This window comes from Tupaia chinensis, unplaced genomic scaffold (assembly GCF_000334495.1).
Source record: "Tupaia chinensis unplaced genomic scaffold, TupChi_1.0 Scaffold000275_1, whole genome shotgun sequence".
NCBI classification, from domain to species: domain Eukaryota; kingdom Metazoa; phylum Chordata; class Mammalia; order Scandentia; family Tupaiidae; genus Tupaia; species Tupaia belangeri.
This window is the reverse complement of record NW_006159757.1, coordinates 7,936,952-7,955,595: the sequence shown is the minus strand read 5'-3', so window position 1 is coordinate 7,955,595 and position 18,644 is coordinate 7,936,952. Positions and strand designations below refer to the sequence as shown.

Here is an 18,644-nt window from a genome sequence, read left to right as displayed (position 1 = left end):
GCTCATTGAATAGAGAAGACTGTGAGGGTAGGGGGACAGAGTCACAACGTAAAAGAAGTTAAGGTTCCTGAATAGAAAACAAAGGGAGGTACCTGGGCAGGAACAACCAAGTGGTCTTTACCTGAACAAGATATAACTTTTAATGAATGAAGTTCCCAAATATTTAGAATTGATTTGGTACAGTAGTCAGCATGACTTACTCTAATGCATAGGTGCAGAGTTTGTCATAGGGTATATAGATCCATCTCAGTTTCTCCAAGAGAAGCTTGGCTAGGTAATTTTGATTCTAAGCAACTACATACCCAGTTAAAAATTAGGCATATTAATAGAAGGAGAGAATAACAGATATTGGGGTATTGATACCAGTATTTTCCACAAAGGGTAAGACAGCTCTCGGAGGTTTTAAGCAGGTTCCACTTCCCCTAACTTATGAATGTTTCAGTGATTCCCCTCACCTCATAACTAGACCAAGTAGGCCTAATTGAAAAAGCTGTTATTGAATCAGGATTTTCTTTCCTGTTCTTTTTTTTTTTTTTTTTGGAGAGGTTTTTGCTAGAAGGTGAACGTGCTCACCAAAGAGACAGAGAGACAGAGAAAATGAGAAATCACCCCCAGGGGGATGGCCATACTGTAATCCCTTCTCCTCTGTCCCTCTCTCAGGATTTTGGGCATACACACATACACACCTGATGTGAGCTTTAAACTGTTGGGTACAGGACTCGAGTTGCAGTTGACTATGTGGGAGTCCAGTGATTAACCATTACTCCATCTGCTTGTCTCTTCTTTCCTATTTTTTAGAAATATAATAAAATTAACTAAAGCTCCTTTAATCTCCCTTTATGTCTATTTCTTGGCATTGTACTCCAAGATCCTCTTTTTGGAACTAGACCCTTGAGACCAAAGCATTCATTGTGTTAGCAGAGAGACAAATAAAGTCAAGCCCCACGGGTTGGTGTTTAAGAGAACTGGACCCCACATGGCTGACCACAGGGTTTAAATCTTGGCCTCAGCAGCTTGAGAAACACACTGGCGATGTGTATGTATGCATATCCCAAATCCCGACAGGATGGAGAAATGGAGGAGAAGGCATTGGTGTGTGTCCTTGTACCACTGGGGGTTGCTTTTTCCCCTCCCTCTCTTGCTTTCTCTTTGTTTCTTTGTCTCCCCCAGTTGGTGCGAATGCACTCTGACAAAATTAAGAAAACAAAACAAAACAGAAGACAGTGCCAAGATCAACTGAATCAACTAATCTTAAAAGAAATTCATGACCTTGAAATTTAAGAAAATTAAAATAGAAGTGTTTTGTTTGTTTGTTTATTTTTCCCTCTAAAGAAATAAGCCTGGAGGCTGGGGTCAGCAGGTGGCATGGTGGCTAAAGTGCTGGACTCCCACATGGCTGACCACAGTTCAAGTCTTGGACTTGGTGGCTTGAAAAATCCCAATGAGTATGTATATGTGCATGTCCAGAATCCCAGGAGGAGAATGGATTGTGGTGTGGCCATCCTTCCAGAAGGTGATTTCTCACTTTCCCTCTCCCTCTCTCTCTCTGTCTCTCTCTGGTAACTGCACATTCCCTATGCCAAAAACCTAAAAGGAAAAAAAAAAAAAACCTGAAGGACTCAGAGCATGCATTTCATGATATAACTAGTTGAGGGTGTAGAAAAGAATAGATGGTGACCAGACTTAAGTTTCAGATTCCTGGGCTCTTTCTCTTTGGGCCAGATTCTCAAGAGGGAGAATGATAGGAGCCCTCCATTGGTTCTCAGATTCTATGTGTATAGGATCCCATTGGGGTGGTCATTGCATGTTCTAGATTCCACCTGTAGGGTTGCACTCAGTGTGTTTATTGGGAATAGGCACCTCAATTTCAAAATTGTTAGTCTGATTGTGATAGGACCACTACACTTGATAAATCAGAGGGATTCCAGAGCAGAAAGAATTTGTGCATTTCTAGGATGTGGTTCAGGTGACAGTGAGCCTTGACTCATTTTCAGCAAGGCAAAGGAACAATGGAGCTACCATGGTCCAAGAAAGTGGACCGAGGAGGACTCACAGGAACTCAGTGAGGGGAGCCTGTAGAATATTCTGAAGGCGTGCAGGAGTAGTCTGGGGGGGAGGGGCGGAAGTGGCTTTGTGTTTGAATCAGGAACGTACACTCATTATCCATGGTCCTGTCACCTATCACAGCAAATGTGATGGAGTCCCAGGCTTATATCTGTTACCTGATGGGCCATGCTACACTTCAGTAAAAACAGCAAAGACCAAAGGCAATTCCTGACCAGATGCTTCTCTTCTTCTGATGACAAGGAAATATTTAAGCCCTCTGGGACTCATATCACTTTCAAGAAGGCAGGAATAAGAAGGGAGGAAGTGAACCCTAAAATAACCAAGCATTTACTCTAAAGGAGGAGAAAACAATCAGGAAGTGAGTGAGCTGGGCAAGATTATGTCTTATTGTGAGGTCAATAAACACAGGAGCTAAGGTAAGTTTAGTTATAAAACAGTACAGAAAGTTCTATTTATTTCCTATCTGAGTTTTTGATCATGAAATTTAGACCTTCCACCTGTGTGATTTTATCTCAATTTTTTATTGAGCGATTTGTCTTTTCTCCCATGCCCTAAGTTTTCCTCGTGTGCTATTTGTTCTATTTAAATAGTGCTATTCTGTGCCTATTGCCTTGGTTGTGTGTGTGTGTGTGTGTGTGTGTGTGTGTGTGTGTCAGAGAGAGAGAGAGAGACAGAGAGAGAAGATAAAGCAAGCTAACAGGCCTGGGCCCTAAATGTGGCCGGCCATGTGGTGTGTGTGTGTGTGTGTGTGTGTGTGTGTGTGTGTGTGTATCAGAGAGAGAGAGAGACAGACAGAGAGAGAAGATAAAGCAAGCTACCAGGCCTGGGCCCTAAATGTGGCCGGCCATGTGGGAGTGTAGTGCCTTAACCCCCATGCCACCTGCTGGCCCTACCTTTAATTTTATAAAGCCCATGTCTTTATGAGAATGACAAAGAAGTCTAAACATCTTGAGGCCTAGACAGGGTACTTCTACCTTTATGCTTTTTTCACTAAAATATGATCCCTGTGCTGGAAGAAAGAGGAGAGATGGAGGACAGGCAAAGAATGAAGTGAGGTGGAGGCACTTGAGAGAGAAGCTATCTGCCTACCTACTGGACTGGAGTCTGGGGCTGCTGTACCCCAGGGAGGAAATGGCTGAGTGTAATATATAGGCCTTGGGGTTCCCAGGCAACTTCTCAGAGTTTCTTATTCTTCCACTCAAAAGCAACAGAATGCCTTTTTTTTTTTTTTACTTGAGAGAGAAGCTATCTGCCTACCTACTGGACTGGAGTCTGGGGCTGCTGTACCCCAGGGAGGAAATGGCTGAGTGTAATATATAGGCCTTGGGGTTCCCAGGCAACTTCTCAGAGTTTCTTATTCTTCCACTCAAAAGCAACAGAATGCCTTTTTTTTTTTTTTTTTTTGCCTGGCAATAAATACTTTAATTTTTCTTGTTTCATTTTTTATGACAATTTAATTTCAAGTTTATTTCCTTTGTTTAAATACAAAGCTAAACTATAAACAGGTACAACCAAGATATTTTACCTTACATTTTCACACTCCTGTCGGATCCTTCTCCAATTTGTTGGTCACTGACCAGGCTAGCGTGAGATGAGGGGGAAGACTTTCTTAGATAGCACAGACAACAAGGGATGGGGGTGGGGTGAGGTGGCTGGGAGAGTCAAGGATGAGAAGAGGCTCTCATACATGTCTCTGTTCACATTTACCTGGGACCAGGCTGAGCAGAAAACCCCAGGTCATGCCCCTGAGTTATGCCCCCGGACTGAAAGTGAACTGTGGGGGAATCTGTCCCCCTGAGGGAGGGACGAGAATCACCTACTCCTTTTGCCATCACAGTTGGGGTGAAACAGCAGCCTAATCCTTAATCCTTTGGCTTTTGGACCATGCCTGCTCCCTCACAAACCTGGTGTCTTTCTTTGAGGCTGGTGGTGGTGGATGTGGCAAGGGTTCTGGGCTTGTAGGCTCACACTCTAGATCATGGCTGCATGTTCACAGGAAGGACACCAGGTGGCTGAACACACAGAAGGCCTTGACAATAGATCTGGAACTTCCAACCCAACAGAATTGGGTGGTGATGGGGAAGGCATCAGGTAAGTAATCTGGTACTGGTACAAAACTTGACTTTTGATTAGAACAGAGTACCATCTCAATCCTCTGCAGCAGAGAAGCCAGGAAAGGAGCTGCTGAAGGGGACCCTGACCAAGATACTTCAGAGGCTCACCATCACACTGCAAGATTGGGCCCAGTGGGGTGGTAGACAATTGGTAAATACCAGAATGAGGATGGAAATAAAGATCAAGTGGAACACTGGCTCCCAGCCCACCTGCAATGCCTTGCCATGCCATGCCTACTATCCCTCTTCAGATACAGACATCAGCCCAGGGAAAACGGGGGACTCTATATCACCTGAGGTTGAGTTCCTCTACCCTAGCAAAATATGAATTGAAATAGAAATTGAGTTTATTTTTTAAAAAATAGGCATTTTTTCTTTTAACCTGTTGATAAGATGAAATGCATTTCTTGTTTTTTGATTATTAAACTAGCCTTGCATACCTGGAATAAATCCCATTCAGTCATGGTGTTTAATTCTGTTTTCACTTTTTTTTAACTTTTAATTTATTCTTCTTATTATTTTCTAGTTTTATCAGAGAAAGACAGAGAGAGAGAAGGAAAGTGAGAAACTAAGCCACCAGGCCTGGGACTCAAATTGCAGTTGGCCATGTAGGAGTCCACTGCCTTTACCCATCACACCACTTGCAGGCCTAATTCTTTTTTCACTTTGTTGGATCTCATTTGCTAACATTTAGTTTAGAATTTTTGCATTTATGTTAATATGTTAATGACAGATATTGGTTTGTAGTGTGTTTTTTTTTTTTAATAATGTCTTTGTGTGGTTTTGGTATTAGAGTAATGCTAGTTTCATGGCATGAGTTAGGAAGTTATATCTGCTTCTATTTTTTAATATAGATTGTAGAAAATTAACTTATTCTTTAAAGATTTGATATAATTCACCAGTGAAATAATCTAGACTTGGTGCTTCCTATTTTGAAAGTTTATTAATAATTTATTTAATTCTTTTAACAGATAATGAACTTATTAAAATAATTTGCTTTTTCTTCTGTGAGTTTTGGTTGATTGTAGCTCTTAAGGAATTGTTCCATTTTGTGGGTATAGAACTATTTGTAATATTTTTTTTATTATCCATTATCCTCTTTATGCCCATGATCTGTGGTGGTATCACTTCTTCCAGTTTTTTTTTTTTTTTGAGAGATTTTTGAATTAGGACATGTTCACTCACCAGAGAGACAGAGAAAAACAGACAGAAAGTGAGAAATCACCCTCCAGGGGCGATGGTCATGCTGTACTCCCTTCTCCTCCATTATTCTCTCAGGATTTTGGGCAAGCACATACATGTGTCCAGCGTGAGTTTCAAGCCTCTCCATCTGGGATTCAAACTGCGGTCAGCCATGTGGGAGTTCAGCAATGTAACCATTACGCCATGTGCTTGTCTCTCATTTCTTCATCCTCTCTCTCTCTTTTTTTTTTTTCCCCTTGGTTGGCCTGCCTAAGAGTTTTTTTTTTTTTTTTTTTTTTTTTTTTTTTTTAATGTTATTGATCTTTTCAAAGAACCAATATTTTGCTTCTTTCAGTGATGGTCATGATGCTGCTACAGATGAACCAGCTCTTACTGTTGTCCTTACTCAGAGGTAGAGAGGATTTATGCTCACGCACCTACAGCCCTGCCCTCTCTTCCCCACTCTCGGACTAGAGTTACAGGAAGGTGTGAGTCAGTTTACCAAAGGAGGGCAGCACCTTCCATAGTCAGGTCAGATTCACAGCAAGTGTCTGGCCACTACATTGTCCTAAAGTGCTTCTGTGGAGGTGGCATAGTTGAGTCAAGGTACACAGACTGTTGGAAGTGAACTTGAACCTCTCCCTGGTATAGGTCTTTCACAGGGATATATGGGGCATTGTCATCTTTGAAGACAGATAAAGAATAACACTTTACTGGCTTCATGCTTCTCCTTGTTTTCACTACTTTTGCTACTAATGCAGGAATTGCTTGATGTTGGCTTTCCAGGAATTTATCCACTTTGATAGGCTCTTGGTTTAGAATCTCTCCCTCAACCTGTTTTCCCAGCTAACTCCTACTCCTCTTTTTAAGCTCAGCAGAGACAGCACCTTCATTCTGGAATTGTCCCTAATTCTCAGGAAAAGTAAAGTCTGAGAATGTTTTGATGGTAGTATTTACCACCCTGATGTGTAGTTTTGTTTCTCTGACCCTCTTCACTCTTTACTGAGTTTTTTTCCTCCCAATTTATAATTGATCATGAGCATGTGTGCACATGACAGAGACAGAAAATGAGAGAGAAAGAGAAAGACAGAGACACCCTCCACATGGCTCCATCATGCTGCAGTCCTCTTCCTTCAGTCCTCCAGCTTGTCAGGATCCTGTGTTGTATGCACACAGCAAGATGTTTCAGGCCAACCTGGCTGGGGACTTGAACCATGGTAGGCACATGGTTTTTAACTCTGTAGTCTGCCACACTAACTCACTCTACACCACAGAGGCTGGGCCCACCCAACATCTCAAAATACGAATTTGGACTTTTCTATGCTTGTATTCCCAGAGCCTAGCACTGTGATCGTCCATGATCTTCAATGAACTTTTTTAAAAATGGAGAGAAATGTAAAACCCAATTTAAATCTCACCAAGCCTGATGATCAAGATCACTTTTAAACATTTTCTGCCTTTTCAGAATTCCCGTTGTGGTTAGGGTTAGCATGGTTTGGCACTTAACTGGTTCTTTAGTTGTGCCTTGTCTGTCTCTTCTGGTAGGATGTGAGTCACTCCAGTGTAGGATCTATGCCTTATGTTTTTTTCCACATCTTTTCATGCCTCCTGTAGTGCATTCAAACCACACAATAAATCTTTGCACTTTTGCCCACAAGACTGAGAACTCTTTGAAGTAAGCCCATGTCTTATGCACCTTACTTCTTCCTTCATTTTGTATGTGCCTAGCCATAATAGATGTTTCATATACTGATATTTATTATTACAATTCTAGAGAAATGGTGACTCCAGCTTAAGTTCAGCTTTTATCAGTGAAGCTTTCCCCACTATTCCCAGGCAGCTTCTTTCTCTGCATGTATGAGACACTTGGGCACTTAGCATGTGCTATCTTAAAAGTCACACATGGATTTTTCAGATTGCAACTCACCAATATTCTCCTAGGACAAGAATAACTCTGAAACTAGTAGGAAACTAAGCATCACATCTCAAAGCACCATTTCATACTGTTTTATTATTAATTGTCACACAGAAAATTTCTACTGCAAGCAAAACCAGTTTTGTGTTGGAAATTAAGAATTGTATGCAACTGGATTAGATTTCTTTTTGGACTTGATTTCTGGAGTTCTTCTGGATTCCTTCCTGGATTTCAGTGCAGTAGGGAAAAGCAATTGCCATTGAGAGAAGGGTGTTTCTCCAATAGGGGATAGGGGTCTGTGGATCTCAGAAAGAGGAGTACTCTGTCCTTCTATTCCTGGAGACATCCAAAAGGCAGGAAGACCATTAAGGGCATGCACCATGGAGGCTGGTCTTTAACAACTGAAGCTACTTTCTTGCTGAAGAGTCCCATGGCCAAGCTTAGCTTGAAAGCCTAGGCTACCAGATTTCAATGGGCCATTAAAGTATGAACATAAATATGCTCTATGTTCTGTTCTTTTCTTTCTATTTATGATAGAGAACTTGTGGACACATGAGAGAGAGAGAAGGAGAGGGAGAGGGAGAGGGAGAGAGAGAGAGGAGAAGAGAAGAGAGATTGAGGAGCATCTTCCATAGAATCTGGTCATGCTTCAATCCCTTTCCTTCTGTCTTTCAGTGCATTAGATCTTGGGAACATATGTGCCCAGCTTGTTTTAAGTGACTGAGTTAAGATTTGAACCATGGTTGCTGTGTGGGATCTAACTTCTTTTGAGTAGTACATTATCTCTTGTGTCATGCCTTCTGTGTGCCTATCTATAATCTTGGAGAGGTATTAAATAGAAAGAAGCATTCACAATTAGATTCTTTCTTTTTAAAGAATTATGTATTTATTTATATTTATTATTATTATTATTTTTAATTTGACGAGAGAGAGAGAGAGAGAGAGAGAGAGAGAGATAAAGGGAGAAAGCAAGCCACCAGGCACAAGACTTGAACTATAGTACATACACATATGTCAACAATAACGTCATGTAAAGCAAACATTTTGTTTTGTTTCATTTCATTCCCATTTTTATCATTTTGCTTTATGAGAATACTAGCAAAGGAAAGAAACAGAAAAGTGAAAAAGATGATGGACACATGTGATTGCAAGATTAAGCTTTATACCTAGTACATAGGTACATAGATAAGACATCTAGCACTTTCCTGGATGCTGAAGGGATTTGATAAAAACTATTTCTCTTTAGCTTTACTTGTAGACAATGGTTGATATCTGTGTGTGTGTGTGTGTGTGATGTATGTATGTGTATGTATATATATTGTTGAATGTTGGGCTAGCTCTGTGATAATGTGCTGCTACTCAAGGGAATCTGGATCCATAGGGTGACCAAGGCTTGGATCCTTAGCCTGGCAAGTTTGAAACATGTGTGGCATGCATGAAAGTGCCCAAGATCCACTGGGCTAGAGGTCTGGAAGAAGGGGATGACCAGAATACATGGATGGTATTTCTCTTTCTCTCATATCATATGTGTGCACATACATTTTATCATGAATAAAGGGGAAAAATGTTGATGAAATTTTTGGTGGGAAACTAATTGGCTTTAAGTGCTTTACAGAAGTAAATCATTTTCCCCCTGCGTGTGTGTATGCACTTGTGCACATTCATACATATGTTGTACCCCCCTCTCTCTTTCACTCTTCTAGACCTACACACCAAGGTTCTTGCCATCTTCAGCATTAATCAGAAGCCATTTTGGATGTTTTCTTTTACCATCATCCTCCCACAGGTTCTTTTCCCTGGAAAGATTCCTTTCCTCATTTCACCTGAGATAGTCAGGAGTGGGACACTCTTCCCCTGTTCAAAGAGGTATGTTGACCCTCCCTAGTGCTGATGTTAACTCAATTGTCTTATAGACTGGCTGACAGAAAGAGCTGAGCTGCAGGTCTCCACGTCCCTTTCCCACTTCCACAACCAACACTTGGGGACCAAATGTAACTCCTCTGCCTGGCCTCTGTTTCAGCCCCATTTTGTGTAGCAAGAACCAAGATCTCTAAGCCCAGGTTTACTCCATAAGCAAGCAGCACACAACACTGCCTATCAAGCCACTGGGTCATCCAATAACCAAACTCTTCATAGTGCGGATTGACTATAATTTAAGTGCTGATTGTGATTTCAACTGATAGTACTATAAAAAAGTAAACAATGTGCTATTGTGAGTTTTTTCAAAACTTTAGAAAGCAGTCATAAATAATATTAAAATATTTATGTGTGGGGTTTAGTCTTTTTTTTTTTTTTTTTTGAGAGGTTTTTTCTTTAGGGGGTGTGCGCTCGGCCAGACAGAGAGACAGAAAGCTAGAAATCACCCCCAAGTGGGGATGGCCACGCCGCAATCCCTTCTCCTCTATTCTCCTCTCAGGATCTTGGGCACGCATGCACATGCGCCCCGGCGTGAGTTTAAGCCGCCGGGTCCGGGACTTGAACCGCGGTCGACTACGTGGGAGTCCAGCGACATAGCCATTACGCTAACTGCTGGTCCCAATATGGAAGGGGTTTAGTCTTATGAGGACTTTTTTCTTTCCTATTTTTTAATAGATGTTTTTGCTATAGGGCACATGCGCTTGCCAGAGAGACAGACAGACACGGAGAGACAGAAAGAGAAGTCACCTTCCAGGAGGGATGGTCATGAAATCCCTTCTCCTCCAGTCTCCTCTCAGGATTTTGGGCATGCTTGTGCTGTGAGTTTTAGGTAACAGGGTCTGGGACTCTAACCATGGTTGACTATGTGGGAATCCAGTGACACAACCATTACGCCATCTGCTGATCCCAACATATTGATCTTTATAAGTGCATTCTTTCTTAAAGTGAAGAAGCCCTATTTAAACAGAATTATAACAGATTGAGAAAAGCTAATTTTTATTTTTCTTGGAAAGCACTGATTGATTTAACTGTGGGTGACAGTTGGATGAGAAGTCAGAGGGAGGGCAACAGGTCTCCCCTAAGGTAATACTTTCAGCCAAAAGGTTGGCTATGGGAACTGTGGGGGTAACGGAAATGAAAGTCAGAGGTTCAGAGTTCTAACCATCAGAGTCCTTACGTCTACATAAGGGAAGTCAAAATTCAAATCACTCCCTTAGTTACCATTAAGTTTCAGGAAATGAGAGACTACATTATTCCAGTACATAGAATTGGGACACTTGTTTTATTATTTGCTCTGATAAATGATTAATGATTTGTGGACCTCATAAGTTCCTCATACGCAGTTTACTGATTGTCTTATCAATTAGCTTTATCTATTTCCTGATGAGAGTGGGACAGAGAAGTGTGCTACTTTTATTATTTATACAGAGCTAACATACTGTGATTTTCTCACACCTATCTTTCTTGCTGGTCAGAAAGCAAAGACCCTTCCTCCCCCCAAATCTTTGTCTTCAATGCAATCTTTTTTGGCTTCTGAACTGAATGACTCAGGTTTCAAATTCTGGAAAAATCTCGAACAGTCGGAAGGGATTTGGGACATCACATATACTCAGTGCCTTCTTTATAGATAAAAAGGACACTCAAGGTGATGACACATTGTGACATGTCCTCTGGGGCATAACAGAGGAACAGAGCAGAAACTAGAACTCAAGCCTCCTAATGACTGGTCCCGTGCGTGTTGATAAAATCAAGCATATGAACCACTTTATGAAGCACAAATATTTTGTTTTTCAACAATTAGTTGCCCATTACCTCATTTTTTTTCAACCCAGTCTAATGTCACTTAGGATTTATACATTATTATAATCTTATAGGACTGATAAATATGTTGTATATTGTGTAGGCAATATATCCATTCATTTACAAAGGAAGCAGAGATCTAATGCAAAACAAAAAAAGAAAGGAAAATAAAAGTATGGACTGTTTTTCTTCATAAATAGAGAAGTGAAAACTATTATTTTATTTATTTATCATCATAATCTTATTTATATTACATTGAATCACATATAACTTTACAGTATATTTGAAATCAGTGGACTTAAAGTAAAGCAGATTGTCCTCCCTGATGTAAGTGGATCTCATTCTATTGGTTGAAGGCCTGAATGGAAAAAGACTGACCTAGTGAGAGGGAATTCTCTAGCAGATGACCTTCCCACCTCAGCTGGATCATCGATTCTACTGGGCCTCTAGCCAGCCACCCTATGCTGCAGATTCTGGACCTGACAACCTTCCACAATCGTGTAAGCCAGTTCCTTATAATACACACATGCACATCCTATTGGTTGTGTTTCTCTGAAGAATCCTGAGTAATATAGTCAGGATGAGGATGACTAACAGGGATGCTCTAAGGAAAGAAAAATTTCAATGCTCTGAAAATGACTTAGGTTTACAGACCGGCTTAAAATGTCAGGCTCCTTCTATTCATCCTTTCTTCCTTCCTCTCTTTCTTTCCATTTTTACTCCACCTTGGTCAAGACAGATGCCTGCATCAAGGACTGGGAATTGGAGAGTCACTGTCTGGGACCACAGTTTGATAGGTCATGAAAATCCTTGTGAATGTGTCGAGTGGAAAAGCTATTGAACACAAGGACTCATGATACTATTCTTGTTTTATAAATGTTAAAACACTTTCTTTAATAAAACATGTTTTAAAAAATGTAGGCCAGTTTTCATGATCTATTAATGCAGAAAATTATTTTCTTTTTCTTTTTCTTTTTTTTTTTTTGAGTTTTTGAGAGGTTTTTGCTATAGGGCACATGCGCTTGCCAGAAAGAGACAGAAATAGAAAGTGAGAAATCGCCCCTCAGAGGGGATAGCCACGCCACAATCCCTTCTCCATTCTCCTGGGATATTGGGCATGCACGCATACACGCCCTACATGAGTTTAAGCCACCGGGTCTGGGACTCAAACCGCGGTCGACTACGTGGGAGTTCAGCAACATAGCCATTACACCAATTGCTGGTCCCCAGAAAATGATTTTCTGCAGCTCAATCCACTTTAACAGAAGTAAGCTAGGAGTGTCAATCATTAGCTGTTTGCACACATATCATTTAATTGTATATTATTATTATTTAATATGCCAGAGAGATGTGTGCTTACTGGAAACAAACAGAGAGAGAAAGAGAGAGAAATGAGGATGTACCTTTCCTCCCCACCCATTGGGAATGGCCATGCCACAATCCCTTCTCCTCCATTTCTCCTTTCTTTTGGGATTTTGGGCATGCAAGCACATATGCCTGGCATGTATGCCAAGCTAACAAACCATGCAGTCCACTGTGTGAGATCCAGCCACCTCAATTAATATGTCATGGGTTGGCCCTTAAGATTCAGAAAAAGTTAACTTTTCTAGCCTACCACTATATAACTAGTAAATAATGAATTCAGAGCTTCAGCATAGACCTGTCTGACCTCACAGCTTCTTTAGTTACATCATGACTCTTTTATTGTAGGGATGAGAGGAAAGCTCCCCTCTCCCCTAGGAAGATTCACTAAAATAAAGTGGCCTAGACACACCGAAAGGAGAGAAGGCATGCAACATTTATTAAAATGTGTTTGGAAAAGCCACCGATGTGACTGAGCAATTACTCCATAACCTAGTGAGATCTAGGAGCTTATCCATCCTTCTTCATGGTGGGGTAGAGGGAGTTCAGAGATGTGGCAATTTTAAGGGGTAAGAAATAAATTTTAGGGGAGAAAATGGGCCCAATGCTCAGACAGTGGCTAGTAAATAATTTTGGGGGGGGATATTGAATGAACTTAGGAGATAAGTCACTGACAAGACCCACACAGGTGTGAAGGTATTCCTCAGTCTTCCTTCCTTTGATACTTAGATATGAGTTTAGTTAATGAAAACTAAGGGAAAGGACTGAATGTAATGTTTCTTTTCTTTTTTTTTTTTGCATCTGGTTTTCCAGTAGATAAGGTACAAGAGTAAAGCCTCTTCTAGCATCTGCTAATCCGCAATGGCCTTTAGTTCAAAATAGTCAATTTAGTTGAGTGCCATGTTTTGGGGTAAGAGTCACTAGACTCCTTTATTTCCCCTCCCTTGACAGAATAGGAAAAACGCACAGTCCTTTTTTTTTTTATTTTATTTTTTATTTTATTATCATCATAATCTTCTTTCTATTACATTAGATTACATATAACTTTACATTGACTTCCATTGCTTTTTCAAAAGGGAATGCCATGCATGTCAGTCAATACAGAGATATCAATCTCCCCGCTTTATCATTCAATATCTTTTCCCTGCTTTTCCCAATAATTATTATTATAATTTTTTAAACAGTCAATCACTATTTCTCATTTTGCTTATTAAAGAGACTTCACCCATCATGAAATATTTCCCAGACCGGTTCAGTTGAGAATACTATACATGTCATCATCAACAGGTAATAAACCATATCTATTTCTCATTAACATCCTGCCTCTCTATTGTTCACTGCTGTCTTTATCCTCTTCTCCCTCCTTTTTTTTTTTTTATACTTTGTTTTTTATTATAAATCTTCCAAAAGGGAAAAGACAAAGCAAAATATTGCCAAGCATAAGATGTTATATCTTGCATGTAAGAACTCTAATGTTCCACATTTGACGAACCTGTGCTTGGTGTTGAAAGGTCACCACATACATCACTAAGAAGTCAAGCAGACAGTAAATTCCAATACTTTATTATAAGCATTGAAATCATATTTATAGAATTCTTCAGGCCAAGTTATTTTTCTACCCCTTTAGCCTTCAATGTCTACCAGAACTCAATGATTACAATGTTAGTTTTGGTAGGAAGATATTTATAATTTATCAAAATATGGTATATCATCCAATCATGAAGAAGATTGTTGTAAGCACTAGCTTTTCAATGCATTTTTAAAATATCAGATGCTTTCTAGTTTTAAATGCATTAAAATGAAATTATTTAAAGTGACACATGTTATCCTGGTTTTAGCCGGGAGTAATGGCAAAAGTCTCTCTTTCCTTTCAAAGTCCTTTGTCCAAGTATAATATTACTTGTGACAGAGAGTGAAGCCTTTATGATGAGATAGATTTGAATCCTGGAGGTATCATGGGCATCTCCATAACCTTGGGAAAATTATTTAACCCTTCTAAGGTTTAAACTTCTTAATCATTAAAAGGGTGGTTTTTATCTACCACATTGGATTTTATTTTTTTTAAAAAGTGTAAATAGTATAATTGGCCTAGTTCATTACTTGACACATAGCAGAATTCTATACCAGTTGGAAAACTAGAAATCACACATTAGAGAGATCTGAATATGCAGAATAATTGAAGCTAGTATCGAGAACTAAAAAAGTTACCTGGAGGTAACAGAGAAAAAGTAGCAGCATAACTCAGCTGCAGGAGCAAATGGAAAGAGATGGCATGTTAGGATGTAAATGCTGGGAGGAGGAGGTCCCGTGAATGAAACTCAGACTTTTGAGGAGAGGGCCAACAGCTGAACTGGTACACCCCAGGGTGTATGAAGACACTGGGGCAATGACTGGGTTCATGCCGCTGCCGCCGGCTTTGCAGGGCTCCAGTGGGGACTCGCCGAGCCCGGAAGGGCCCGGGACGTCCCGTGACCGGACGCAGCCTTGGCATCCGGCCTGCCTCTGCCGTCGCCGCCGGCTTAGCAGGGCCCCAGGCGGGACTCGCCGAGCCCCAAACGCACAGTCCTTTTTCAGACATGGGGAAGACCTTATCAATAGCGGAATGTAATTTGACCCCCACCCCCATCATTTGTCCACACTCACCTATCTCCCTGCATTGGCCCCTATGGAAAGTAACCATGAATTTAACCTCGTCTTGGGGAGTGTCTTGAGGTTCTACTCCTGACACCTGTTACCTTCTACTTTTTTAAAAAGCATGGTTCCTTGGTTCCTCCTTGTCTCACAGAAATTCTCAGGTTTCCTAAGGAAGCCCAGCAGCAAGCTGCTGCACATTATGGTCATGGAGATGCTTTGTAAAGGCAAACACATGACAGTATGCAGTATTGACAAGATTAAGTTAAAAGGGTTGAAACCAAGTGTTTTTCAGGCTGGGAAATACTACATTCCTCTTAATTTGTCCTCATAAGGTGTGGCTGGTGCTATGTAAAAACAGCCTTCTGAAACAGCTCTAAGAATTGTTTGTCTCTGAAAAAGAGGCACAGACTATGTCTAAGGAAAACCTTATGAGAAAAAGAGTCAGGCAATGAAAGAAAAATGATAAAGCAGTTAAGGTAGTGGGTTATAGGAAAACTCTGGATGGACTGATGGTGGGGCTGTGGGTTGGGCTTTGTTTTGCCCTAATGTGTATAGTTGTTCGTTGTCGTATCCTGGAGGGATCCTGATGAGTGAGGAAGGCCTCCAGCTTTCTATGTGGCTGGAATGCTTGGCTGAATTTTCCTGTAAAGAACATTAAGGTGAGGCTGAAGGAGCCTTCTTCTCTGACAGTATGATTTATCTTGGCAGATTAAAATACAAATTTTTTTTCCAAGTTGTTTTTAGCCTGAGCTTTGTCTACCTGTCCTCGTCTCTCACTGCCCCTTTATCTTGGCTCCAATCTCAAGTTGTTTCTCTAACAAAATATTTACTGGGAGCAGCAGGCCAAGAATGGGGTGGAGGGAGGGAGCCATCCGCCCTCACTGCAGGCAATAATGGGTATGTTGTCTATAGATAATTTTTTTTTAAAAAAGATTTCTATCATAGTACATGTGCATTCAGGAGAGAGACAGAGAGAGGGGGACAGCAAGAAATTACCCTCCAGGAAAGATAGTCATGCCACAATCTCTTCTCCTCTATTCTTCTCTTGGGACTTTTGGACACACATGTGCCTGACGTGTTTCTCAAGCTGCCAGGGCTTGAGCAGTAGAACTGGTCATGTTAAGATCTAGCACCCTAACCACCAGGCCACCTATTGGCCCTGAGAATTTTAAGAACAATAATAAAAGGGGCTACAATAGTGTGTACTTTTTATTTGCACCATTTGTTTGCCATTCTAAACAACGCCATCAATTAAATACACCTTCTAGAAAGAAGTACTTTGTTGGGTTAAGTTCTAAATGATTCCTGTGATGATGACTGAGGTTTGTTATTTTAAAGACAGGGTCTTGCTATGTTGCAACCTTTCTGCATCATCCTCTCGAGTAGCTGGGACAATAGGTATGTGTCACTGTGCTCAACTTTTTAGGGTGGCCTGGGATTGAACCCAGACCTCCCATGTGGCCTCAACCTGCTAAATAATAGTAGTAACAACCAGTATGGGCTATAGCAGCTGGGTCTGATTTTTAATGGTATGTGGAAACTTTGAGTTAGATTTTTATTACTTTTTTTCTTAATATATCAGTTATTTAATTAGGTTCCTGGCAAGAAATTTAGAACACCAATTTGTGAGGTTAAACTCCATTTGTAAGGGCAAACACTGATCATAGGTAGCCCTGAAACTGAGGAACAGTTTTGACTTGGGGCAAAATTTGTGAGTCCACAACTTTCTGATCAACCTCGTATAACATTTCTTTCTCTGTGTCGAAGATGTCACCTTCCTGATGTCTGGGCTTCTGTAGCTTCTTTATCTTGAAATAAGCATCAGTGAGGTGTTTGGGAATTTTTACTTTGCTAATAGTAATTTTTGTGGAGGTGGCGATGACAAATGTCTGGTGTATTTGACACAGTGGAACTCAGTTGAGGACCAGAGGTCCAGTCACACACAAGTGGCAAGCCACTGATTGGTTGCTTCAGGAAAACCATTCTTTTGCCTCTGAAGCATCCAGTGAGGATGATCAGAATGGTCCTTGGAGTGATGCTAGCTCACAGCTTTCTCACATGCTGATTGAAGGTGTTTTTTTTTTTTTTTTTTTTTGCTGTGGCTCAACACCTTTTGATGCACATCTTCAGTAGGACCATTCTTGACCTCACCAATTGGCTTTATGATAATGGCAAGAACCTTCTCCTTTTTCTTTTCAATCCGGGATTTAATAGCTGAGTACTTGTACATGGCAGATCGGGGGTATCTGCCAAAGCCTCAGACTAGCACTCAGTTTGGACTGCAGTGGAGCTTCACTTCTTGAGATTTTTAGCCTTGGGATTACTTCTTTTAACCTTTCCACTGGCATCAGCCTTCTTGGCTTAAGATTTCTTCTCCTTAGTATCCATCTTCTCAGCTTTTTCACCCATCATCTGTATAATGGGAAAGAGAACTAAGCGCTCCACTGCTGGCCTATAAGCAATCATGTGATTGCTACTTCTTTCCAGATCTGAGGCATTATGCTTTCCAGATCTGAGGCATTATGGGAAAAGTAGTTTTTCTTCCATTATGGCAAAAGCAGTAAGTCCTATATAGAGAGTTACTCTCTCTGTCCTCGTCTCTTTTCCAGGAGTGCATGCACCCTATGGTAAAAATCTAAACAAAACAGAAAACAGATCAATTAAAAACAAAAAGCAGGGCCAGTCTTTGGCCTGGTAATTAGGGGATTACCAGGATTCCACATGGCTGATGCCTGTGTGTTTGAGGTGTTTTTTTTTTTTTTTTTTTTTTTTTTGCTGTGGCTCAACACCTTTTGATGCACATCTTCAGTAGGACCATTCTTGACCTCACCAATTGGCTTTATGATAATGGCAAGAACCTTCTCCTTTTTCTTTTCAATCCGGGATTTAATAGCTGAGTACTTGTACCTGGCCTTGCTGGACTACATGGCAGATCGGGGGTATCTGCCAAAGCCTCAGACTAGCACTCAGTTTGGACTGCAGTGGAGCTTCACTTCTTGAGATTTTTAGCCTTGGGATTACTTCTTTTAACCTTTCCACTGGCATCAGCCTTCTTGGCTTAAGATTTCTTCTCCTTAGTATCCATCTTCTCAGCTTTTTCACCCATCATCTGTATAATGGGAAAGAGAACTAAGCGCTCCACTGCTGGCCTATAAGCAATCATGTGATTGCTACTTCTTTCCAGATCTGAGGCATTATGCTTTCCAGATCTGAGGCATTATGGGAAAAGTAGTTTTTCTTCCATTATGGCAAAAGCAGTAAGTCCTATATAGAGAGTTACTCTCTCTGTCCTCGTCTCTTTTCCAGGAGTGCATGCACCCTATGGTAAAAATCTAAACAAAACAGAAAACAGATCAATTAAAAACAAAAAGCAGGGCCAGTCTTTGGCCTGGTAATTAGGGGATTACCAGGATTCCACATGGCTGATGCTTTCTATTACTTGTTCGTTAATAAATATTGTTTTACACGTGTAAATCCATTTGGAGCTCTAGTTATGTAGTCAGCCTCCAACACCCGTAGACCTAGTTTTATGCTTTTGTTCTGAGTGAATTCTTATTAGGTCAGAGTTCATCAGGCTTACGTTAGACATAGTTGGGGCTGTGTAGTCTCATGCTTCAACAGTAGATTCAAATAAGCAATGCTAGCCAGTGACT

General features: G+C 40.8%; 1 pseudogene; it reads right to left on the bottom strand.

Moving 5' to 3' along the window:
- Positions 1 to 16,601: 16,601 nt before the first annotated feature.
- On the bottom strand, positions 16,602 to 17,693 carry LOC114008037 (60S ribosomal protein L6 pseudogene; annotated as a pseudogene).
- Positions 17,694 to 18,644: the final 951 nt, after the last annotated feature.